Source organism: Macaca nemestrina, chromosome 14 (assembly GCF_043159975.1).
Source record: "Macaca nemestrina isolate mMacNem1 chromosome 14, mMacNem.hap1, whole genome shotgun sequence".
NCBI classification, from domain to species: domain Eukaryota; kingdom Metazoa; phylum Chordata; class Mammalia; order Primates; family Cercopithecidae; genus Macaca; species Macaca nemestrina.
Window position 1 is genome coordinate 80,867,561 of NC_092138.1, and position 26,855 is coordinate 80,894,415.

Below are 26,855 nucleotides of genomic sequence, written 5' to 3' on the forward strand. Positions count from 1 at the left end.
TAGCCCTTAATCTGCTCCAGTGGTCACCCTCACTGCCCCCTTGAGCCCTTTCTCCATGTAGCATGGAACCATCTGGATTCAGCAAGCACCACTGTATTCCCAGATATTTCTTTTAACCACAAGTTTTGCCCCCTCACTGTATATCATTGTATGACATACAATGTTCCATGTATGTCACGGCCAGGCAGTGAGGCAAGTGCTTCCCATTGCTGCGTCCAGATTCTTTCTCCTTCCAAAATCCCATGGATTTTTAGAAAGAAAAAAAAAAATTGTTTTCAAAAGAAAAAGGAACTTGACCTTTACACCATACCATAAAATTACTTAAAATTTACCAAGGAACTACTGGAAGAAGACATTAGAGAGAATCTTTGCAACCTTGCAGTAGGCAAATATTTCTTAGGCAGAACACAGAAATCACTAGCTATAAATGAAAAAGTTAATAAATTTGGCTTCTCACAACACACACACACACACACACACAAATATGCGAGGTGATGCATATGTTAATTAGCTTGATTTAGTGATTCCACATTGTATACATATATCAAAATATGTTGTACACCATCACTATGTACACGTTTCACTTGTCAATTAAAAAATAATTTTAAAAAGTGGGGGAAGCTAGCAGTCTTGCATCCCCTGTGAAGGGATATATGCTCTAGTAGGTGGATTTTACTTTATATTAAGTATTGTTACAAGTAGTTAGATAGGCATGAGTGAGGCAGGAGAGGGCTCTCCACCCACCCACTAGGAATGTCAGGTGATGGTTGGACAATTATCTCACCGCCTCTCTAAAAATGATAATGTGGTAGCCTACCCAGAGCACCAGGGAGGTGATCCACAGCTGTTAACATTAAAGTGTTAAATGAATCCAGATGCCAGGGAGAAGAAACTGCCTGGGCATGTACACTAAGAGACAAAATGGCAAAATATGACATTCCAGGCAGACTCCTCTGGAAAAAGGGAAGAAAGTTTCAGATGGGCATGCATATGACTTCCTAAAAGCACCGTGCATGCTCAATTCCCAAGGGTAAGGGGGCAGGCACTCCGCAGGCAGGCAGCCTACCCTGAGGGAAGAATCATGGGAAAGAGGCAAGCCTATAAAGTCCTGAGATCAAGTCGGATTCTTCTGAGGTGGCAAGGACGAAGTTGCTGCAGATGTGTACAGATTCGCTGCTGATGACTCAGGGTAACTTGGATCTCTTCCACTGGTAACAGAATCATCTAAAGAAAATAAAAATAAATAGAATAAATTATAAAAACTAAAAATCTCTGCTCTTTGAAAACCATTGCTTAAAAATAAATGAAAATGAATAAATAAATGTCTCCCAGTCTGTGACTGGGAGAAAGTATGCTCAATACGTACATCTAACAAAGGACCTACATTGAGAATGTATAGGGATCTGTTAGAACTTGATAATGGGAAGACAACCAGTAAAAACATGGGAATGGATTTGAACACATACTTCATAAAAAAATATATATCGCGAGGCCGAGGCAGGAGAATTGCTTGAATGCGGAAGGCGGAGGTTACTGTGAGCTGAGATGGTGCCACTGCACTCCAGCCTGGGTCTCTGTCTCAAAAGAAAGAGAAGATTTCTAAATGACCAGTAAGCACATAAACAGATGGATTGCTCAACATCGGTGGTCATCAGCAAAATTCAAATTAAAACCATAATAAGATACCACTATGCAACCTCCAGGCTGGTAAAATTAAAAAAAAAAAAAAAAAAGAAAAGAAAACACACACAGACACTACAAAATGCTGGCAAGATTGTGGACTACTTGGAAATAATTCATACTTTACTGGTAGGATTATAAAATTGTACACCCACTTTGAAAAACAGTTTGGCAAATTTTGTTTTTTGTTTTTGTTTTTAGTGAAATTAAACACACATTTACCATATGACCTAGTAATTCCACTTCTAGGCATTTCCCCTCCAAAAATTAAAACACATGTACACAAGGACTTGCATACGAATGTTGGTAGCAGCTTTATTCATAATACTTCTAAACTAAAAACAACCCAAATGTCACCAACAGGTGAAATAATAATAGATGTGATATGTCCATACAATAGAATACTTCTCAGCAACAAAAAGGAACAAAATGCTTATATACACAATAACATGAGTAAATATAAAAATCACTGCTGAGTGGAAGAAGCCAGACACTAAAGATTGTATGAACTCATTCGTATGAAGTTCTAGAACAGGTAAGTCTATAGTGACAGAAAGTAAATCAATGGTTTCTTGGTGTTGGGGTGGGCGGATTGCAGAAAGACACGGGAAACTTTTTAGTGATTACATAGGTCTGTACATTTTCTACACCTAAGGAAAAATGCACTAAAAAGAGGTATATTTTTTTATGGATACAAATAATACCCTCAATAAAGTTTATTTAAACTGAAAAAATGTGGTCTTTGAATAACCCTGTCTAGGCACAAAAACCATCCATAAAGACAAAGACATATATAAGGCAACAAGGATAAGTTGAAACATTTCAGCAGAGCTCTGACATGGGCCACAAAAATTCTAAGCATGGCTAACTGAAAGTGCATGCAAAAGTTGATAAGCCTTTTCTAGCAATGGTAACCTTCAAATAAGATACAGATGTTAAACACAGACAAGCTAATTGGGTGATCTGCCAAACTTACCTTAAATGCTGAGATGTGGAGAGCCATTGAGGGAAGCATAAAAATAAAAAGAACTTGGTGTCCTCTTTACAAATGAGACGTAGCCATTCACATAATGCTTCAAGAGCTACACATAACTAAGAAAGGTAGGGTCAGAATCCTCCTTATATGCTAGGATCAGGTAAAATACAGGGACGTCTGCTCTCATTACTTATACTCAATGTTGTACTACAACTTCTCAAAAGAGCAACTGGGCAAGAAAAATAAGGGAATCCTGGCGGGGCGCATTGGCTCACACCTGTAATCTTAGCACTTTGGGAGGCCGAGGTGGTTGTATCACTTGAAGCCAGGAGTTTGAGACTAGCCTGGCCAACATGGTGAAACCCCGTCTCTGCCTAGCCACGCTTGGTGGCTCGCGCCTGTAGTCCCAGCTACTCAAGAGGCTGAGGCACGAGAATTGCTTGAACTGGGGAGGTGGGAGGTGGAGGTTGTAGTCAGCCAAGATTTGGCTTCACTGCACTCCAGACTGGGCGTGTCTAAAAAGAAAAAAATAAAATCCGATTAAAAAAAGAAATAAAAAGAATCCAGATTGGAAAAGTAGAAGCAAAACTGTCTCTAGTTGCAGATGACATGAGTGAAAGAAGCCAGACACTAAGGATTAAATGAATTCATTTATATGAAGTTCTAGAACAGGTAATCCTATAGTGACAGAAAGTAAATCAATGGTTTCCTGGTGTATATAGAAGATCTTAAGAAACTTGAAAACTATTAGAACTAATACGTTCAGCAAGGATGCAGGATATAAACTCAGTATGAAAGAATGAATCGTTTTGGTAGAAATTTAATAAAAGAAGTACAAGACTTGTACAGCAAAAGCTATAAAATGTTGTTGAAAGAAATAGAGTTCCTGGGCACAGTGGCTCACGCCTGCAATCCTAGCTTTTTGGGAGGCTGAGGAGAGTAGATTGCTTGAGCTCAGGAGTTTGAGACCAGCCTGAGCAACATGGTGAAACCCTGTCTCTACAAAAGCCTACAAAAATTAGCTGAGGGCAGGCGCGTGGCTCTTTCCTATAATTCTAGCACTTTGGGAGGCCAAGGCGGGTGGATTGTCTGAGCTCAGGAGTTCGAGACCAGCCTGGGCAAAATGGTGTAACCCTATCTCTATTAAAATAAAAAAAATTAGCTGGGCGTGGTGTTGTGCATCTGTAGTCCCAGCTACTCAGGAAGCTGAGGTAGGAGAATTGCTTGAACCAGGGAGGTGGAGGTTGCAGTGAGCCAAGATTGCGCCACTGCACTCCAGCCTGGGCGACAGAGCAAGACTCTCAGACTCTGTCTCAAAAAAAAAAAAAAAAGAAAAAGAAAAACATTAGCCAAGCATGGTAGTGGGTGCCTGAAGTCCCAGTTGCTAGGGAGGCAGAGGTTGCAGTGAGCCAAGATTGCACCACCGCACTCCAGCCTGGGACCCTGTGAGAGTGAGACCTTGTTTAAAAAAAAAAAAGAAATTAAAGAGTTAAATAAATGAAAATATATCTCACGTTTATGGACTGGAAGACAATATTGTTAAGATGGCATTACTCTCCAAATTGACTTACAGACTCAACATAATTCTTATCAAAATCCCAGGTGCTTTTTTTTTTTTTTTTTGCTGAAGTTAACAAGTTGATTCTAAAATTTATATGGAAATGTAAGGGACACAGAATAGCCAAAAACAATCTTGAAGAAAAACGAAGTTGAAGAATTTATACTTCTTGATTTCAACACTTATTACAAAGCTACAGTAATGAAAACAGTATAGTATTAATGCACAACTATTATGTATCCATAAAAATAAAAAGAAACCAAACAACAAAAAATAAACCACAGTATGGTACTAGCATAAGACAGACATAATAGAATTGAGAGTCCAGAAATAAACCCACAAATCTGTAGTCAATTGACCTTAACAAAGGTACAACATCATTCAGTGGGGAAAGCAGAGTCTTTTTCAACAGGTGGTGCTGGGACAACTGTACATACACATGCAAGAGAATGAAATTGAGTCCTGTCTCACACCAGTAACAGAAATTAACTCAAAATGGATTAAAGACCTAAAACTAAAACTTTTTAAAAGGAAATACAGGTGTAAATTTTTATGACCTTGGATTAGGCAGTGATTTCTTAGATATGACACCAAAAGAACAACCATATAAAAAAATAGAATTAGAATTCTTCAAAATAAAAAAAAAATTGTGTTTCAAAAGACACCATCAAGAAAATAAAAAGATTGTTTCTGCTGCAGAAAAGTAAAAAAAGGAGTGGGCGCCGTGGCTTATGCCTGTAATCCCAGCACTCTGGGAGGCTGAGGCAGGCGGATCACGAGGTCATGAGTTCAAGACCAGCCTGGCTAACATAGTGAAACCCTGTCTCTACTAAAAATACAAAAATTATCTGGGTATGGTGATGTGCGCCTGTAGTCCTAGCTACTCGGGAGACTGAGGCAGGAGAATTGCTTGAACCTGGTAGGCGGAGGTTGTGGTGAGCTGAGATTGCACCACTGTACTCCAGTCTGGGCAACAGAGTGAGACTCCACCTCAAAAACAAAAACAAAAACAAAAAAAAGAAAATGAAAAAATACCCATGGTGTGGGAGAACATATTTGTAAGTCATATCTGATAAGGGACTTGCATCTAGAATACACAGAGAATTCTTACGATTTAACAATAAAAAGATAACCCATCTTAAAAATGGGCAAAGGATTTGAATAGACATTTATCCAAAGAAGATATACAAATGGACAATAAGCACATGAAAATAAGGTCAACATTAATCATTAGGAAAATGCAAATAAAAACTACAGTGAGATCCTGTACATGTACCCTGGAACTTAAAAGTTGAAGGAAAGAAAAAAAAATACAATGAGATATTTTGCACTCACTAAGATGGCTATAATAAAAAATACAGACTATAGCAAGTATCGGTAAGGATCTGGAGAAATTAGAGCTCTCATGCATTGCTAGTGGGAATGAAGAATGGTGCAGCTCTGTGGAAAAGAGTTTATGGTTCCTCAATAAGTTAAACACAGTTACCATGTGATCTAACAATTCTGTTCATAGGTATATATCCAACAAAGTTGAACACATGTACACACAAACACTTGCATGTGAGTGTTCATAGGAGCATCATTCTTAACAGCCTTGATAGAAACAACCCAAATGTTTATTAACTAATGAATGGATAACAAAAGGTCATATATTTATATGATGGAATATTATTCAGCCATAAAGTAGAATAAAGTTCCGACATGCGCCACGACATGATGAACCACACAGAAAAGGCCACATTTGTATGAAATGTCCAGAACAGGCAAATCCAGAGAGTCAGTAAATACATTAGTGGTCCAGAAACCTGGGGACGTGAGAATGGGTAGTGACTAGTAATGGTATGGTAGCAGATTCTTTTTGAAGCCTTGAAAATATTCTAGAATTGGGCTGGGTGCTCCCGTAATCCCAGCACTTTGGGAGTGCTCACGCCTGTAATCTAAGCACTCTGGGAGGCCAAGGCGGGCAGATCACAAGGTCAGGAGTTCGAGACCAGCCTGACTAACATGGTGAAACCCCGTCTCTACTAAAAATACAAAAATCAGCCCGGCTAAAAATACAAAAATTACTAAAATACAAAAATACTAAAACTACAAAAAATTAGCCAGGCATGGTGGCACACGCCTGTAATCCCAGCTACTCGGGAGGCTGGGGCAGGAGAATTGCTTGAACCAGGGAGGCAGAGGTTGCATGGAGCTGAGATCGCGCCACTACACTCCAGCCTGGGCAACAAGGCGAGACTCCATCTCAAAAAAAAAAAAAAAAAAAAAAAATCCTAGAATTGGATAGTGGTGATAGTTGCATAACTTTGGGAATATGCTAAAACCTACTGAACTGTTAAAAATAAGGATAAGGATATCTATTCTGCCTTTACCAAATAATCTAATGTAAATAAATATGCTTTGCAAATAGTGATGAAAAAGGGAGAGAAAGAGAGAAGAGAAAAGGAAAAGGAAAAAGAAAGAGAAACCTTTCCCATGGAAGCCAGGTGAGACCAGTTCCTTGTAATCATACTTTGGAAACCTTATCACTCCTAAAGGAATGAATACCAGAAGAATATCTTTGCCCAATACCATTAACAACTAGTCTAAAGCCAAGAGACAGCCTGGCTCTGGTCGGGGGACAACTTCCTTATCTATGTCTATTAACCAGTAAATGTATATTTCTAATCTGCTCCTTACCCATATGGGTGTTGGTGTTCTGAATCATTGTGTGGCACTCTATGAACAATGCAACCATGCACAATTATTCTTATGAATAGACAAACTTTAAGGAAAAGAGACTGATCCCATAAAAGACTTTTTACATGATTGAATCTTTTAGACATAAAAATGTAAAAGTTCCATTGAAATGCATGGTTGTCAAGGATATCTAACCTTAGAACCATTCAAAAATCACTTGACTGCAAAAAAGTCATTAAATGCTCCAAGTACATTCAAAATTTTTCTTGTTAAAAATTTATTATTATTATTTTTTGAGACAGGGTTTTGCTGTGCTGCTCAGGCTGGAGTGCAGTGGTGCAATCTCGGCTCACTGCAACCTCTGCCTCCCAGGCTCAAGCAATCCTCCTACCTTAACCTCTAGAGTAGCTGGGACCACAGGGGCACATCACCGTGTCCGGATAAGTTTTGTATTTTTTGTAGAGATTGGATTTCACTATTTGTCCAGGCTGATCTCAAACTCCTGGGCTTAGGAAATCCTCCTGCCTTGGCCTCTTGAAATGCTGGGAATACAGGTGTGTGCCACCAAAACTGTGCCTGGCTATCTCAAAATTGTTCTTGATGTTGGCAACTTTGAGGGTACAGTCAAGGTGGCATATGCCAAGATGTAACACGTTATCACTGGATTTTTATGTTGTATTGGCCTTGAGCTTTTATCATTGTAAATTGGCATGCTGATAAAGCATATGTTCTATCATAACCCTCCTCCTAAGGAAACAGGGCCAGTGCTTAAATAAGAATCTTTATCAGCAAAGGGAAATAGAAGAGACAGCATGATTAAAAAATATAAGTAACTTTTGCCAGATATGAGGTCCTCTTTGCTTTGCTAATAAATGATGCCTTTACTCCAATAAAGCGTTGGAAAGCCTGATTCATAAAAAGATGCTATAAATTTATTGAGCTAACAAAAGTGTTTCTGAGAGTTCCCAATTGGTGGTTTGCAAAAACACTCTCCAGACGAAAAAATTAATGAATATTTAATAGGAAATATAAAGTTTTAATGGCACAAAGGAAGAACTTTTGATCAGTTGAAAGGATTCTAGCTAAAATGACTCTACAAAATCTGATATTATTTGAATTGTGTTTAAACCACCAATTTTGTTCTCCATCACAGCTTAACTTCTATAGTGATCAAACTTGACTGTAGTCAAATAGATAAGAAGCATAAATGCCCTAAAGATAAGGTATTTAAAGTAAGGAGAGGCCCAGTTCAGTGGTTCACATCTATAAGTAATCCCAGCTCTTTGGGAGGCTGAGGTGGAAGAATCATTTGAGCCTGGGAGGGGGAGGTTGCAGTGAGCTGCAATTGGGCCACTGCACTCCAACCTGGGCAACAGAGCAAGATGCTGAAACTAACAAGCAAATAAATAAATAAAGTAAAGAGAAAGGGGAAAAAATCAGTTTAGCAATTTTCAATCTTGATTTAGCTCTGGGTTGCTCTTCTTTTGATTTTTGGAAAAAAAAAGTTCAAATGTAAGAGCTTTTATATTGATTGATTCATTGTAAACTTCCAAGTCTGGTAACTTTTAAATAATAAAACCAGAAAATTGGCCGGGCACTTTGGCTCATGCCTGTAATGCCAGCACTTTGGGAGGCTGAGGTGGGTGGATCGCTTGAGGTCAAGAGTTCGAGACCAGCCTGACCGACATGGTGAAACCCTGTCTCTACTGAAAATACAAAAATTAGCCAGGTGTGGTGGCAGGCACCTGTAATCCCAGCTACTCAGGAGGTTGAGACAGGAGAATTGCTTGAACCTGGGAGGTGGAGGTTGTAGTGAGCCGAGATCATGCCATTGCACTCCAGCCTGGGCGACAAGAGCAAAACTCCTTCTCAAAAATAAATAAATAAATAAAACCAGAAAATTAAATTTACATTTTTAAAGGATCTAGTTTTGTATTTGGTGTAGTTCATGGTGGCTCCTGGCTGGGCACTTAGGTCTCCTCCACATGGCCTTTCACCCTCCAGTAGGTTAGACTGGGCTTATTTTCAGGGAAGTGTTTGAAGAGGGTGAGAATGGAAGCTACAAGCCTTCTTAGGGTCTAAATTTGTAAGTCCTACAATATTACTTCTGCTGTACCTACTGGTCAAAAAAGTCACAAGGCCTGTCCAGTTTCAAGGGATGGGGAAATAGACTACATTTCTTTATTCAAGAAGTATCACAGTTATATTGCAAAGGCACATGCCTATAAATATTAGATGAATCACTGGGACCATCTTCGTAAGCAATCTATTCTAGTCCTTATTTTCATGGCTCAGGAGACAGCTCTAGCCATAAAGCCCATGTTCTAAGCATCAGGATGGGGGAAGAGAAAAGAAGGGTATTCCCTCTCTCTTTAGGGAAATGTCCCAGAAGTTGCACATATTATATCCCTATCATTGATTAAAACTTAAAGGCCAGGCACAGTGGCTCACTCCTGTAACACTTTGGGAGGCCTAGGCAGGTGGATCATGAGGTCAGGAGTTCAAGACCAGCCTGGCCAACATAGTGAAACCACATCTCTACTAAAAATGCAAAAGTTACCCAGGTGTGGTGGCAAGCACCTGTAGTCCCAGCTACCCAGGAGGCTGAGTTTGAAGAGTCTCTTGAACCCGGGAGACAGAGGTTGCAGTGAGCTGAGACCACTCCATTGCACTCCAGCCTGGGCAACAGAGTGAGACTCCATCTCAAACACACACACACACACACACACACACACACACACACACACACACTTAATTACATGGCCACATCAAGATACAAGAGGCTGGGAAATATAATCTTCGTTCTGGGTAGCCAAGTGCCCAGGTAAAAAGGATGAGTTCTGTGTACTATAGAAAAAGAAGACTAGAATTTGGTGGGGCAAAAACCAATAGTATCTGCCAGACGTAATACATGAATATATTATACTAATTCAACTCCAAAAAATATTTTCACCTAATCCACATTTCTTAATTTCAAATTCCACTACTACCGCCCTGAGTCAGACTGGAACTGCCTTTGCAAAAATTATGCCAGTGAGAGAAATCTAACATGCCTGACTTAATCTTGCTTCTAACCTGACAAGATAACTGCCCTTGCTCATTCCTGAGCATAGGCCAAGCTAACTATGGGAGGAATTTAGTTTATAGTTTAACTTTAAAGCAAGGATGATAATAGCTGCCTCCCAAAACTATTCCCCTCCTTGTTTGGGGACCAGAACCACCTTTGTAAAACTAATGGAGTACACAAAATTAGAATTTTGGGAGGGGCCTGAATTCTGTAACACCTATGCATAGTTAAATGATAACCAGTCATGGTTCCTAATGTGCTTGCTGCTCAGGAGTTATGTGGCTGGTGTTCAAAAGATTTCTGACTTTCCTACTTGCCCCTATAGATAACATCACTCTTGTAAAACCCAAAACTGGTGTTGGAGATATTTTTCAGAATTTGCATTCTGATGGAACAAATGATGCCACCTGACTGGTTACCCTCACCCAGGAATGAACTCAGTGCCTATGATTTCATTCCTGACCCAGCCAACCAGCATTTCCCATTTCCTAACCCTCTACTCACCAATCTATCCTTAAAAACCCTAGCCTCTGAGCTCTCAGGGAGGTGGATTTGGGAAACATCTCCTGTCCTCCTGCTCAGCTGCCTTGTAATAATTAAACTCCTTCTCTGCTATCTCAGTATACTGGCTTTATCTATGCGGTGGGCAAGAAGAACCCACTGGGCTTTAACAAGATTATCTCATCTCTTACCTGGACCACAGCCATACTCTGGTAACTCATCTCCCTTCTACTATGTTTGGTCCCCTATAAGCCTTTCTTTACACAAGTATATGAAAATCTTCCTATGTCACTCCTCTACTTGAAACCTTTCAATGTTTTTTTCATTGGCTCTGATTAAAACAAATACGTACCATGGCCACAAGACCATGTATGATCTGGTCTGCATCTATCCCATGAACTCATCTCATTCTGCTTTCCACCTGCACTCACTGTATCTCCAGGCATACCAGGCTTCCCTCAGGTCATCTCTCCAAGCACTTTCCCCCTTTCAGGGTGTTAGAAGAGGTAAGTGATCACACCCCAGTCTCCTTTCATGAGTTTAGAATCAACTAGGAAGAAAACACAAGAGTCAGAGATAAAAATATCAGCTTTATTCTTAAAATCACTGGGTTGTAGATGTACAGCTATAATCAGACCTTCTTGGGAGCCAACATTTTCTTGTAGAAATACAAGGACTGAGGAATAGAGTTTCATCTCTATTTACTTCAGGCCTTTTTCTGTTTGTTTGTTTGTTTGCTTTTTGATTTCACAAACTACTAAATACTTCATGTAATAATAAAAAGGGTTGTTTTATGATACCAGGCACGTTGTTAACACAATTCTTTTTTTTATTCTTTTTGAGACAGAGTCTCGCTCTGTCGCCCAAGCTGGAATGATCAGAATCCTGTCATACCGAGTGCTTTTCCCTACCTGCCCCTTGCACATTGCTATCCCCACTATGACCATGTGAGTCTCTAGGGCAAGCTCACTGCAACCTCCACCTTCCAGGTTCAAGTGATTCTGCCACCTCAGCCTCCCAAGTAGCTGGGATTACAGGCGTGGGCTACCATGCCTGACTAATTTTTGTATTTTTGGTAGAGATAGAGTTTCACCATGTTGGCCAGGCTGGTCTTGAACTCCTGACCTCAAGTGATTCACTTGCCTCAGCCTCCCAAAGTACTGGGATTACAGGCATGAGCCACTGCATCTGGTCTTGTTAACACAATTGTTAAACAATTGTGAAGACACTGAGATTTTTCTCTCCTTCAATATCACCTTTGCAATTTATAGGATATTTATCACTTTTGTAATTTACAATGTATTGTAGTGTTATTCACGTTTAGTCATTTTTTCAAGAAACACATTTTGAAATTGTCAGCTTCTCTGGAGAAATATGATTAACCAAAACATGATCTAGCACTGCCCCTCCCTCCCAAGAAAAATGAACAACCAGCAGGTCAATTTAATCCTAAATTGAGGGTGGGGTTTTGTGAAATAACACTTGTTGAACATTAGTATCTAAATTATTCATAGAACCCAAACAGATATATTTAGCTTTTAACCATTCCTCCTTTCAAAACAAACCATGAGCTGTTAGTGGAAAACATGGTTTGACCACCAAAAACTTAAATATGAAGCAAAAAATGAACTTCAAGGTGAATGAATTCAAAGGTCATTTGTCTTGTAAACGCTCTGATTTTGGAACAAATCATGCCCTTCAGGAGAAATAAAAACAATGAAGTGTGGTTCCAGAGCTACTCCTTTTGGTAAAACTTCCCAGGCTGCTTGGGAAGCAAATACAAGAATACTACCTTAGAACAGAATCCTGTTGTACCGAGTGCTTTTCCCTACCTGCTCCTCGCACATTGCTATCCCTACTATGACCATGCGAGTCTCTAGGGCAAGTAGGAGTATTTCCTTTCACAGGGAAGGAGACAGAGACACTCATGTGAAGTGATTGCCTGAAATTATATGCTACCTTAGCAGGGGATCCTAAATAAGACGGCTTAATCGTCATCCAGAAGTCTAAGGCCTTGACCCTGCGCCTGGCTGTGACTATTCATTCTGGACAGCCTCATCTTTACACGTGGGGGAAAGTCAATGGTATCAGTTAGAACTCTCTTTTCCAAGACCAGAAACCAAACTGACCTAAACAAGGGGATTTCAAAAAGGGGATTACTGTCTGGCTTCAGTGATGGCTTGACGAAGTAGGTCATGTTACCAAGACCTAGTATTTCTTTTGTCTTTTTGTTCTACATTCTCTGATTTGTCCTGTTTTCAGTCACGCTTCTTCATTGTGGTAGCAGTTGGTTGCTGTAGTTCCAAGCCTAACTTTCTATCACTTCAAATCCAGTGAGAAAAAAGAGCAAAAATGTTTTTTTTTCCCAGAAGTCCCAGCCCAAGTTTTATTTGTGTCCCATTGACTCTAATTGAGTGGACCAGTCACTATGTTACTGGTGACATATGTCACTATGGCCACATGTTGTACCAGACCTTGGTCACTTGCTCCTCCACTTTGACTAGGCTGGAGGCAATTCTGCAGAATCAAAGATTCTGTAGCAACCTGCATAAAGAGGTTTCAGAGAAACCTGCAAAGGCAGGCTTTGGTTTTACTGTTCCTTTAAACTTTCCCATAGTTTGGGAGCAATACTTTTGTGTTAGGAAATCAAGCTGTGTGAGAAAAGAAGGATGGATGCTGGGTGGAAAAACAGCTCTCCACCCATATATACTGTTCATATTTGAAGTTCTCAGTTGGGAGAATCTTTGCCTCAGATTTGGCTTCTAGAGCCATGTCAGCAGCTCCAGCTGTGAGGAGATGAAGCTGGAAGAGTCTAGAGAGGCTGTGTCCACTCTAGAAGTACCACTCAATCTCAGCAAACCACCTTTATTTTCACTTAATAAGCCACTAGCTCAAGAGACCTACCACTCCCCGGCATGCATGCTAGGTGGCTAATTTCATGATCAAGAACCAACATGTTTCCTTCATGATCTAGAGAAGACAGAAGGACGGTATTTCCAGTCTGCCAGCCATTAGTTAATTAAACTGCTTAATCACACCATTCCATGACAACTGGTAAATTAGCATCATCCCTAGATCCAAAGGGAATTAAAACCACAAAGATATATTATTCTGGGGAAGTAAGACAGTTAATAGGAAGGCAGGATGATTTAGGAGCCAAAAATATAAACAATGCTTTTCACACTACAGGTTTTCAATGTATTCATAGTCTTAAACTTACGCCTGTAATTTCAAAACTTTGGGAGGCCGAGGCGGGCAGATGGCTTGAGCCCAGGATGTAAGAGACCAGCCTGGGCAACATGGTGAGACCCCTATCTCTATTTATAATATTAATAAGAAAAGAAATGATCTTCTCTTCCTCCAGATATTATGTGTAGTGGTGAGGTCTAGAAATTCCATAGCCATCCTGCTTCCAGCCAGAGATGAAGAATACAGAGAGAAAACAAGGACAGAAAGCATCCTGGTAGTTGCTCAGGTGTGGAGCTGGGACCACTGGATTAAGTTCCCTGAACGCTGTTCTCCATCTGGATATCCAGTTATGTGCATGGGTTCATTTTCATTTGGCTTAAGCAACTTCAAGTTGGGTGTTCTGGTACTTCCAACCAAAACCAACCCAACTAGAAAGAAGATTCATGAATATGTGAAGTGCTTTTGTAACCTTATCATTTGCTGAATTCTGAAAGTTTAGCATAATGTTGTTTTGGTTGAACTAGAAATTATTGATATTATGAAACTGTAAGGCAAAGATTAGTATTTAAATTAATGCAACATAAACAACCGGAGATCTGCTTCATTAGGCCAGAGAAAGCAATTTATGATGACTGCCAGATTCTTGCTCTTTTTGCATGAATGCCTGGAGGATGAGGAGGATGAGAGAGCCTCTCAGGGAGTACCCTCCGAGGACAGAGACATATTTAAATTTTTGGAAAGGCCTACAGTGCAAACATAAACAGGATTTTAGGGAACACTGCCCTCCCTCTGTTTTGCTTCATATGTTGGACAGCTGCTACTTTGGCCTGCCTAGCAACTTTCCCCACTTCCTTGAGAATAGCATTCTGCTTTTCCTTTGTATAACTCTGTCCTTTATGCCCTGCAATCTTGTTGGGACCAGTCACCCAGGTCCCACATCTGCTCTCATCCATTAGCCCCGGAGGTGGGCGTGTGATTTCTCACAGATTTTACATCTCCAGGGGAGTGATGCAAGAGGGAAAATCTTCTTGAGATTATTCCCAAAGGAACTCTCCATGGATGCCTATTCTTGAAATCCCCAGAAATGGAAATACTGGATTTCTCTTCTTGCTGTGTGGCTTCATTCCAGCCAGCCCCTCTAATGGCTTTGCTTAAGGTAGCCAGTGTGAGTTTCTGTCGTATGCCACCAAAGACCTTAGCCCGTACTCCATCAGAACAATCCATGAAAAAAATCAAGCCTTCATGTAGGAGGTACATTTATGTTTTTACTAGATGTGCAAATACAAGTCCAATATAAACCTGTTTATAGTAACTTCTATCACATGCCTAAACTATCATATAATCAATTGTCAACAAAAACTTTTTGGGAACCAAAGTGTATTTTGTTTATTTATTTATTTACCAGTTAAGTGACACTTAGTGTGTTGAAGGCATTGTTTATTTGTTTAATCCTCATTACAATCTATTAATGTAAGTACTATACTTATTCCTATTTTACAGATTCTGAAAGTGAAGCACAGAAAGGTTAAGTAATGTGCTCAATGTCACACAGCTAGTAAATTATGGAGCTGTGATTCAAGCTGTGAGAGCCTGACTTCGGTCTGTGTTTTTTATCCATTGTGTAAAACTGCATCATTAGAAGACTGAAACTTAAAATATAAAATCAACTTCTAATAAATAGCATTAGATATATGGAAAACCAGCTTAACAATAGAATATCTTCCAGGCCAGAAGTCAGAAAGAGAGAGGTGTCTGAAGCCCTTGGATTGCAGCTTTCAATTTCTGAGCCAAATAAAACTGCTTAGGATTTCCAGGGGTGAAAAAGAATCCTCATCTAATGAATGAGCAAGCATGAACTAAGTCCAAACACCTGCTACTTTTTTTATTTTTGTCTTTCACTGTTGCCAGGTGATCCATGATGAGCCTTGGATCAATAAGTAATTATAATTGACATGCTATATAATTAATTATATAATTTCAACTTACTCAGTTTATTTCCAGTAAAACCGTCCCATAAAACTAGGATATTTTAAAGGCTTCCATGGAAAAGGAGAGACTAAAGATCAAAGCCTTTTTTACATTTGACTCAGCTGTGAGTCATATCTTCTACAGTGTAAATTATCTCAGCCCACAATTATTAACTCTAGCAAATGTTATGAAATTATTCCATCATTCCTTCAACTTCATGCAGTTAGTACCAAGTGCCAGCCACACTTCTGGGCACTGAGGATATGGCAGTGAATAAGCAGGTGAAAGTTCCTTCCTTGATGGTACCGATATTCTAGTGGGCAGTTGTAATCCCACCACTGCACAACTCAACAAGCCTGAATGTCTCCGGGCTCCAAATTGTTTCCATTACTATACAGAATGAAAGAATAGATTCATCTGGCCAGACATGATGGCTCATGTCATGCCTGTAATCTCAGCACTTTGGGAGGCTGAGGTGGGTGGATCACTTGAGGTCAGGAGTTCGAGACCAGCCTGGCAAACATGGTGAAACCTCTTCTCCACTAAAAACATGAGAATTAGTTGGTTGCGGTGGCACATACCTGTAATCCCAGCTACTTGGGAGGCTGAGGCAGGAGAATCACTTGAACCCTGGAGGCAGAGGTTGCAGTGAGTTGAGATAACACCACTGCATTCCAGCCTGGGCGACAGAGAGAGACTTTGTCTAAAAAAAAGAAAAAAGAGAACAGATTCCTCTGACAGCTGTGCTGAGTGTTTGGGGAGACATCAGTTGGTCTGGTCCTTCCAGAGGTGCCAAGGGAGAGGACACTTGGTAGAAGACTGCCTGGCAGAGGCAATAATGATTTATTTATTTATTTATTTATTTATTTATTTATTTATTTATTTTGAGACTGAGTTTCACCCTTGTTGCCCAGGCTGGAGTGCAATGGCACGAGATCGGCTCACCACAACCTCCGCCTCCCAGGTTCAAGCGATTCTCCTGCCTCAGCCTCCCGAGTAGCTGGGATTACAGGCATATGCCACAACGCCCGGCTAATTTTTGTATTTTTAGTAGAGATGGGGTTTCTCCATGTTGGTCAGGCTGGTCTTGCACTCCCGACCTCAGGTGATCCGCCCACCTCGGCCTCCAAAAGTTCTGGGATTACAGGCGTGAGCCACTGCGCCCTGCCTGATAATGATGATTTATTATTGCATGTTTAAGATTTCACAGGAACAGACTGCCCAAAAGAACTCTCCATGGATCCCAAATTTTGATATAAAATTTATATACGTTAATGTACTTAATTCTCACAACAACCTAAGATCTACCACAGTTCATAAATTTACCGACTAATCTATTTTCCTATCTTAACTTTTCTGAAACTGAGATGCATCTTACAAGCCATGATCTCATATTATTACTGTCAGTAGAGTGGAGGTGCTAATGGAGATACTGGGGGTGTTGCTGTTGGCTGGAGCTGTTCATATTTTCAACAGTTCAGGTGAATTATGAACATTGCTGATTCGGCATGTGTTGGGTTACTTGTTTATATGTTCCTGGTTCTTGTCTGAAACCTTCTGTTGACACCTGCTGTTCAGATCACCTTGCAGAATGGGTGCCAACGGTGTGGAAGAAAGTCTCCAAGATGGAGCTGGGAGTTAGATGAGGCATGCACAGTGGAGCATTTCTCTAGGAAATGCAGCTTCACCAGTCCTGTTGCTGGAACAGATAATGGTTTTGTATGGAAAAAGTCTGAGTAAGCACTGGATTCAAATGTAACAGGATTGTTTTTCTTTATAGTACATGGTGTGTGTGGTAATCAAAGGCATCCTAGATTCAATGAAATACAGAACTATTACCTCACTTTACAGAGGAGGAAGCTGAGCCACTATAATGTGAATTAACTTGCCCCAAACCTCACAGCTTGGGATGGCAGAGCCAGGACATAATCCTGAATTGCATGGTTTCAGAGTTCACATACTCAGTAAACCATTGTACTATGCTGCCTGTCAGTATAAATGCAGCTGGTTGAGGGAGGTTACTACAGCCTGATTTACTTATTTAGTGAATCAGTATTCATTGCGCGCCCACCACGTGCCCAATATTGGCATATTATTGGGGACAGGTACAGTGATGAGCAAGAAATTAAAGCCTTGTGGAGTACATAGCTTAATAAAAGGGATTAGGTCTTACTCAAATAACAACAGGAGAGCCAGGCATGGTGGCTCATACCTGTAATCCTAGCACTTTGGAATGCTGAGGTGGGCAGATTGCCTGAGCTCAGGCATTCTAGACCACCCTGGGAAACATGGTGAAACCCCATCTGTACTAAAATACAAAAAAATTAGCCGGGCATGGTGGTGCACACCTGTAATCCCAGCTACTCGGGAGACTGAGGCACAAGAATAGCTTGAACCCGGGAGGTGGAGGTTGCAGTGAGCCAAGATTGCACCATTGCACTCAAGCCTGGGCAACAGAATGAGACTCTGTCTAAAACAAACAAACAAACAAAAAAACAGGAATAAATGTGAAGTTGCAAATGTGCAGTAAGTGGCAGGAAAGCTACATTGTTCCATTAAAATGTAAAAGCAAGGGGCCCTTTTATAACCTGAGGAATCATGGAAGTCTTCCTGGAGGAAGAGTCCTTTGGGCTAAAGGTAAATAGTCAAACAGGGTACAGGGAGAAGCACACAAGAAGGGGGAAACAGCATGTAAAAAAGGCCCTGGGTAGGAAAGAACTTATTGCCTTTCTTTTATTTATTCAACTAAAAGATAGAGACAGGGTCTCACTATGTTGGCCAGGTTAGTCTTGAATTCCTGGCCTCAAGCAATCCTCCCACCTCTGCCTCCCAAAGTGCTAGGATTACAGGCATGAGCCACCATGCCCAACCAAACTTACCACCTTTCCATATTGGAAAGAAGCCAGTGTGGCATGTCTCTGTGTGTGCATGTGGGTGTGTGCGTGCGTGCATGTGTGTAGGTGGGAGTCAGAGGGTTATGAGATGAAGGTAGATAAGTAGATGGAGATAAGATCACATATGGCCCTGTAGCCATGTTAAAGATTATAGTCTCCATCCTGAAAGGAATGGGGGCCTTTTGTACCCCAAAATGAGTCATTGACTATAGATGCTTTTGGAAGCATCATAACATTTTAGACAAAGCACTCCCATCAGACAAAGGTCATTCTTGGGAGAGCCAGTAGCAGCCAATAGCCACAGTAAGCTGTGGTTGAGAACTTCTACTTGGTACTGGGAATTTAGGGAACATTACACTATCCACTGTGGGAATCATGCTCAGCTTCATGGTTCATGGTGTCCACGAAGTAAAAACCAGCTACTCTGAAGAAGAAGAAGAATTCCTCTTGCTGAAACCAGGATAAATCTCTTCTGTTGTGGTGGGACTTGCAATGTTCTTAGTAATATCCCTAGAGTAGACTCAGGGCTCTTTCTTCCAGTTCTTCTGAGAACAGGGCAATCAGATGCTGTGAGAAGTCACAACTGCTGCAGGTACAGAGCTTTTTTGATCCGTATGTGGCAGATTTGGCTCCCAATGGAATCCACTGACTCCTCACTTCCAGGGGGTAGCCGAGAAGTGAAACTATAAAGTCAGTGGAGGGTATCTTCTCTGTCCCTGCCTCACCTTTCTGGAATCTTAATCACCCTCTCAGCATCCTTTTCTGTCCCTACTTCACTACTACCTTTCTTCCATTTGATCTCCAACTTTAAATTGTTTTCCAGATCTTTCTTTCTTTCTTTTCTTTCTTTCTTTCTTTCTTTCTTTCTTTCTTTCTTTCTTTCTTTCTTTCTTTCTTTCTTTCTTTCTTTCTTTCTTTCGGAACTTAGCTTTAAAAAAGTGTTAGAGATTTATGGTACACGTAGGATGTTTGCGTTTTAAAGACCACTGGGAACCGAGAGTGTTTATCATAGGGAAATGAATAACTATTCATATAATTTAAGGCATCTGGACCCCTTTAAATTATGTAAGATGACTAAGCTCCTCATACAAGCTACATACACAGGGTGATCGAATAAGTAAACAGCAGAGAAAAGTTGGGAAGCTCTAATTCTGCACTCTCACTTTGCATATAGAACAATCCAGGCCATTACTCTTGGCTAATCCTTTTTCCCCTCCCTTCCTGTGTCTTGGTTTTCTCTTCACCAAATAGAGAGAGTGGCAGGGTAGATGGCATTGCTGGGCCCAATCAAAGACAGAGACAAGGATGGAATAATTCTGATATATTCATTTTCCCCAAGGCAGTGATAACCAGTGCAACAGCAATGGCACAACCAACAATGACTGAATGTCTTCTAGCTGTCAAGTTCCTTTCAGTTTCCAAGGCTTGTAAAAAGGAAGATGTCAGTGGATTTTCTGGCTAATGAGAGCCAGACCTCAATCTTTCGTTCCTTCTTAGTTTTATCAGCTTGAGTACACATAGAGGCTGACCTAGAATGAGTGCTAAAATGGCTAGAAAAAAAATAGACCACTGTATTCTTTCCTAGACTTACACTTAGCACTGGGGAGAAGCTGGCTTAGTTAAAAATTTACCTTGCAAGCAAAGTAAACTGTCCAAAGCCACAGAGTTCCAAGAAGAGGCTATGGGGCAGGGGTGGCATTGCCAGGTGCCAATGAGGACTTTGCTAGGTTTAAGTTATTTTATTATGGAAAACCAAATGTGATGATAGCTGCAGTTAAATTAAGCGAGGAACGAATAAGGACTAAAACTGGAGACTAGCTTCTCCATGGTGAGTGTTCGTTTGCCCGGAGTAGACTATCAATCACTTTGAACTCTTCTTGAATGACTGGGCAACCACCATCTATTTTGAGATGTGTTCACAATAGTTGGTGCCTGTGGTTAGGGCATGTATCCAATAGAATGTCTTGGTGGGTAATGTGGGAAGAGGAGTTTTTATGCCAAAATCATCCTTCTCTATTTTAAGAAGTGCCTACTTCTTTATTTCTTTCATTTCTCTTATCTGCCCAAACTTAGTCTATCAATGATTTAGGAAAGACAATTTGCAGTCCACTTGTCACCTACAAAGGTTAATTCTTGTTCATACCTTACTCTACGGTGGTTAAATATTGTCAGCACTAAAACACTGAGAATTTTTTTTTTCTTTTTTTGAGACGGAGTTTCGCTTTGTTGTCTAGGCTGGAGTGCAGTGGCACCATCTCAGCTCACTGCAACCTCCGCCTCCTGAGTTTGAGTGATTCTCCTTCCTCAGCATTCCAGGCAGCTGGGATTACAGGCATGTGCCACCATGCCTGGCTAATTTTTGTATTTTTAGTATAGACAAGGTTTCACCATGTTGGTCAGGCTGATCTCGAACTCCTGACCTCTCAAGTGGTCCATTGGCTCACACCTGAAATCCCAGCACTTTGGGAGGCTGAGGCAGGTGGAACACTGAGAATTTTCTAAACTTTGGTCTCTTTGGATGTATATAGGATAACTACTCTTCAGTGTATTTTACACTAGAGGTTTCTGGGAAATATAAAAAAGTAAAGGGCTGGGTGCAGTGGCTCATACTTGTAATCCCAGCACTTTGGGAGGCCAAGGCAGGAGGAGCTGCTAGGCCCAGGAATTCAAGACCAGCCTGGTCAATATGGTCAGACCTCATCTTTAGAAGAGATTAAAAAAAAGTTAGCCAGGCATGATGGCATGTCCTAGCCACCCAGGAGGCTGAGGTGAGAGGATTGCTTGAACCCAGGAAGTGGAGGCTGCAGTGAGCTATGATCACACCGTGGCACTCCAACCTGGGAGAGAGAGGGAGACCGTTTCTCAAAAAACAAAAGGAAGTAAAAAACAAATAAAGCAGTTAATATGTTAAGGGAGATTGTAAATCTAACTGGAAAAGTAGAAATGAAAATACAATCATCCTTATCACTATCATCATTACCACTCTTGAACACCTGCTATGGGCAGGGACCATACAAGACACTTCATGTACATTACCTCATTTAATACTCAAAGTGACCTCTTGGAGGTAGCCATTATAACCTGGCTTATAGGTAAGAAGGCTGAGCCCCAGAGAGGTCTTTAGCTTGGCAGTAGCTGAGTCATAACTGCAAACCTAGGTCTGTCCAATTTCACAGCCTATGATTGACTCTTCCGTTACTGCACTCTGCCCTCACAGGAAAGCTTTAAACTCAAACACAGTGATTAATTATCAGCCTGATTAATAGAGACAGAACCAGTCTCAATATGGAGTAGATTCGCTCCTGGCTGCTGTTGCTGTTTATTCTGTCTGGCTTTGGACTGAGTGTAAGTTCTCACCTTCATAATGCAATCTGTGTGGGAGCAGATTGTAGACTTGTAAAGTATAGGGAAACCATGCAGTGTGTGAGTTGTTATTCTATGTGTTAAAGATAAGATAGAGAATAATGCAGATACCTTTGCTCCTTCCTACAGGACCAGTCTATAGATTATGAGTGTGTTATATTTGAACACATGATCTTTCCCCCTTCCAAACCTGATTTCTAGATAGAAATAGAACTGTACTCACGATCTTAGTTGAAATCCTATGTTATCTCATAGGTCAGTTGGGTGCAGTCATTCATGCAATGATTCATAACCAAACCTTCACTAAGTCCCTGGTAATGTCCTAGGTACCTCACACACAAAGCTGGAATGCCACAGTCTTTGTCTTTAGGAAGCTGAATCTCATTGGAGAAAGGCATAGCATTGCCAGATTTAACAAGTAAAAAAATACAGGACACTCAGGTAATTATTACATGAGACATAGTAAAAAATTATCTCTAGTTTAACTGAAATTTAAATGTAACAAGCATCGTGTATTTTATCTGGCAACTCTTGGCAGTCATAAAAATCCACCACACTCGACAAAAAGATGGCTGCTCTCATGGGTGTGTACATGTCTCTGTAGCTACCCAAGGGAAGGAGCAGTTTTCCCTGCCTGGAAGTGCCAGCTTAGGCTTCATAGCACTGCGTGGGCTGACTAGTAGGAATTACAAGCTTGCTGGGTCATCTTGAAGGATGATTAAGATTTGACAGGCAGAGATAGGGGAAGAAAGTTCCAGACACAGGGAAGACCACAGAGTTTGGAAATAATGCCCGGAGTGTGTGGGCAATGGGAGGAGGGAAAAAATGAATGTGAGGGCCAGGTCGTGAAGGGATTTGGCAGGAAGGTGAATCATTCAACATTTCTTTCTGCCATCAATAGGAAACCATCCAAACAATGCCTTTTCTTTTCTCTTCTCCTTTCTCCTATTCTCTCTCCTCTCTCCTTTTTTCTCCTCTCTCCTCTCTTCTCTTCTCTTTTCTTTCTTTCAGTTTTTTTCTTGTTGCCCAGGTGCAATGGCACAATCTCAGCTCACTACAACCTCCACCTCCCAAGTTCAAGCAATTCTCCTGCCTCAGCCTCCCAAGTAGCTGGGATTACAGGCGTGTGCCACCAAGCCCAGCTAATTTTTGTACTTTTAGCAGAGACGGGGTTTCACTATGTTGACCAGGCTGGTCTTGAACTCCTGACCTCAGGTGATCTGCCTTTCTCAGCCTCCCAAAGTGCTGAGATTACAGGCGTGAGCCACTGCGCTCGGTCTCTTATTTTTATTTTTCTTGTATTTCTTCAAACTTCAACTAAGCAGATTTCACAAAATGTGGGCCATGGACTATTGTTACTGTTGGAGGTAATTTCAGGTAAATTTTGGTGATTTAGGGTAGTCTGGGGAATGTAGAGTTAAATCACCTTGATTTACCCAGGGAGAAGATTAATTTATTTTAAAAAAATTTGAAAGTCTTTATTTTATTTCTACGTGTACACTTTTTAAAAATTAAGACTTTAATTTTTAGAAAAGTCTTAGTAAGTTTGCAGAAAAATTGAGAAAGTAAAGAGAGTTCTCATATAGACCCCTCTTGAATCCTTTTAATTCTCTTCCAAGGTCAGGCTTGGTGGCGCGTGCCTGTAATCCCAGCTACACAGGTAGCTGAGGCACTAGAATCGCTGGAACCTTGGAAGCAGAACGTTTAGTGAGCTGAGATCGTGCCACCACCACACTCCAGCCTGCGTGACAGAGTAAGACTGTCTCAAAAAAAAAAAAAAAAAAAAAAAAAAAAAAGCTGGGCATGGTGGTTCGCGCCTGTAATTCTAGCACTTCGGGAGGCTGAGGCGGGAGGATCACCCAAGGTCAAGAGTTCGAGACCACCTTGGCCAACATTGGTGAACCTGTCTCTACTAAAAATACAAAAAATTAGCTGGGTGTGGTGGTGCATACATGTAATCCCAGCTACTCAGGAGGCTGAGGCAGGGGAATCGCTTGAGCCAGGGAGGCAGAGTTTGCAGCGAGCGGAGATCATGCCACTGCACTCCAGCCTGGGTGACAGAGTGAGACTCCGTCTCAGAAAAAAAAAAAAAAAAAAAAAACAACCATCTTTCAATACTGATTGATTACTCAAGAAGAAAGTCTTAGTTGGCGCTGTTTTATCTTTAACATCTCTCTGATAATTGCTTATCCTACTGAAGGGGGCCAGGGAGGGAAAGAAAGAGAGAGGGAAGTAGAGAGGGAAGAAAAGAGAGAGAATGAACACTTATGTTTTGAGTCTTTGACAAGCCACATATCAAGTTAGAATTGAAAAAAAAGTCATTTTGTTTTCAGTGCACTCATGTTTGAAGTTTTCTTCGACTTCTGAGAGCAACACTCATTTTCTCCTGAAGGTGTGGTGATAAAAACTTTCATTGTAAAATAAATCTATTCACATACAAAAAGTGAATAGGTGAAGTAAATGATGATAGAGGTGACTTGCTGATGACTAAAGCTTGAAAAGTTAAGGGCTAAGGAATTCTGGCAGAGGCTGCATTCTTACCTCATGGTAAATTGCCATCTGATCTTTCCAGGGTTGACGAAATTTTCTGGAGAAAAGCCCCACCTTCTTTAGTAAGAAGGAGTAAAGATCGCCCCAGGGGAGCAGTGGCTTTATAAAAATACTGTACCGTATATTGCTTAAACCTTCTTTCCTTGGCTGCTCTTCTCTGCCCTCTCATCCCCATCCAGTCTTTTCCCTTTTTAAAAATTTTATATTATTATTATTATTATTATTATTATTTTGAGAAAGGATTTCACTGTCGCCCAGGCTGGAGTGCAGTGGCACAATCACGGCTCACCGCAACCTCTACCTCCTGGCTCAAGCGATCCTTCTGCCTCAGCCTCCCAAGTAGTTGGGATTACAGGCACATGCCACGACACCCAGCTAATTTTTGTAGTTTTGGTAGAGACGAGGTCTCACTATGTTGCCCAGGCTGGTCTTGAACTCCTGGGCTCAAGTGATCCACCCACCTTGGCCTCCCACAGTACTGGGATGACAGGTATGAGCCACCATGCCTGGCCAGTCTTTTCTGTAAAGCCCTGATGAGGAATATTAAAATGAATGCTTCCTTTTAAGAGGACACCTAATGTGAACGACAACAATGGCAGGAAGACAGGCTCAGGATTTTTTTAAGAGTGAGCACACATAATACATTAAACATCTATCAGTGGCACACACAGATTTTCAGGAACGCTCCTGGGAGTGGGGAATATGCTAGCCAAGGCAATTTCTCTGAAATCCATTTCCTGTATCCTAGGGCACACGGAGCCAAGGGTGACACCAATAAAAGGATCGACTGAGGCAGTACATTTTCTTTGCTTTGAAAGAATCTTTGTCATATTAGTGTATCATGCTTTTAATTTTCTCTAGCATACCTAGGTTCACATCTACACTCAACCATTTACTGGCTGTGTGACCTTGGACAAGCTACCTCAACCTGTAAACTTCTGTGCCTGTATAATGAGAAAAGTATTACTGATCTCTGGAGTTCAAGGCCAGCCTGGGCAACATGGCAAAACCCCATCTCTACTAAAAAGATAAAAATATTACCCAGAAGTGGTGTTGCATGCCTGTAGTCCCAGCTACTCGAGAGGCTGAGGTGGGAAGATTGCTTCAGCCTGGGCCTGGTCAACATGCTGAAACCCCATCTCTACTAAAAATACAAAAAAATCAACCAGATGTGGTGGCTAATACAGATACATGCCTGTAGTCCCAGTCACCCAGGAGGCTGAGGTGGGAAGATTGCTTCAGCACGGGAGGCAAAGGTTGCACCACTGTACTCCAGCCTGGGCAACGGAGTGAGACTCTGTCTCAAAAAAACCCCAAAAACCAAAAAAAGTATTACTGATCTCATAGGGTTGTGTAAGGAATAAATGAAGTTGTGTTCGTGTGTGTGCGTCCCTTTTGGGGAAGGAAAAGTTACTGAGTAAATGGTGGATAACTGGAATTGCATCTGTTACAAAGGTAACTTGTGGTGACTTCAACTATATGAAGAGAGAGAAAATAATATAAACACCTCCTACTCCCAGCCACACACACATACTGGGAAATCAGTTTGTTTGCCCAGCTGGGTACCATCTCACTGCACAGAACCGATTCTAGTATTTTCAATTAATATTTGTGGAACAATACGGCCCTAGACACAAGCCAACTACTCCATCTGGCCCTCCATCAAGGAAATGATGATGGATTTCAGTGCAGAAGAGCAAAAATGACCACGTGGACCTCACTGGGACACAGGACTGACTGTACTTTATGGAGGATCTTGACTGATGTTACTTTTTTCTCACCCTCTATCTTTAGATCCTAGCCTTGTGTAAGATGCAACTCTATTAAAGAAATCTTACTAACCCTGGTAAGAGTTTTTTAGTTGTTTTTCTGGCTGTTTATTTGGGATTCTTGAGCCTCATTGTTTATCAAAGGGTTACAAATTGTTTTTGTCTTTATTCTTTTGTTTTAATGCCTCATTGATATTTTTAATCAGTCCTTTGGTGTACTTCACCAGGGTTGCTCAAAAGCGAGTGTGCATCAGGATCATCTCCATTTTCCTTGCATGTGTCCTCTGCCTCCACTTCCAACAGCTTCTGATTAGGGGCATCTGGAGTGGGGTCTGACATGTGCATTTCTAACATATTCCCAGGTGATGCTAACACTCCTGGTCCCAAACCTTCACTTTGAGAATCCCTGAACTAGGTCATGGATAAAGATGGCCTAATGAAGTGAGGCCCCTACCACAGTGACTTTCAAACTTGACTACCAGAACCCACATTATTATAGTAGGTGCACTCTGACTTTTTTTTTTTTTTTTTTTTTTGAGACAAGGTTTCACTCTGTCACCCAGGCTGGAGTGCAGTGACACAATCTCTGCTCGCTTCAACCTCTGCCTCCTAGGCTGAAGCAATTCTTTTACCTCAGCTTCCTGAGTATCTGGAACTACAG

At 41.1% G+C, this 26,855-nt stretch overlaps 1 long non-coding RNA gene across 4 annotated transcripts in view; it reads left to right on the forward strand.

The window, feature by feature from the left end:
* Positions 1–26,855, forward strand: part of LOC105481058 (uncharacterized) — a 35,731-nt gene that overhangs the window by 4,006 nt on the left and 4,870 nt on the right. The window contains exons 3-5 of one of the 4 annotated variants that reach the window (XR_011612780.1): positions 6,625–6,700; positions 13,826–23,628; positions 25,287–26,700. The exons of 1 other annotated variant lie outside the window; for it this stretch is intronic. This is a non-coding gene — a long non-coding RNA (uncharacterized lncRNA). Of the gene's footprint in view, positions 1–6,624; positions 6,701–13,825; positions 23,629–25,286; positions 26,701–26,855 lie in introns of those variants that run through there. 2 more of the 4 variants (XR_011612781.1, XR_003017889.2) reach the window with 2 other exon arrangements.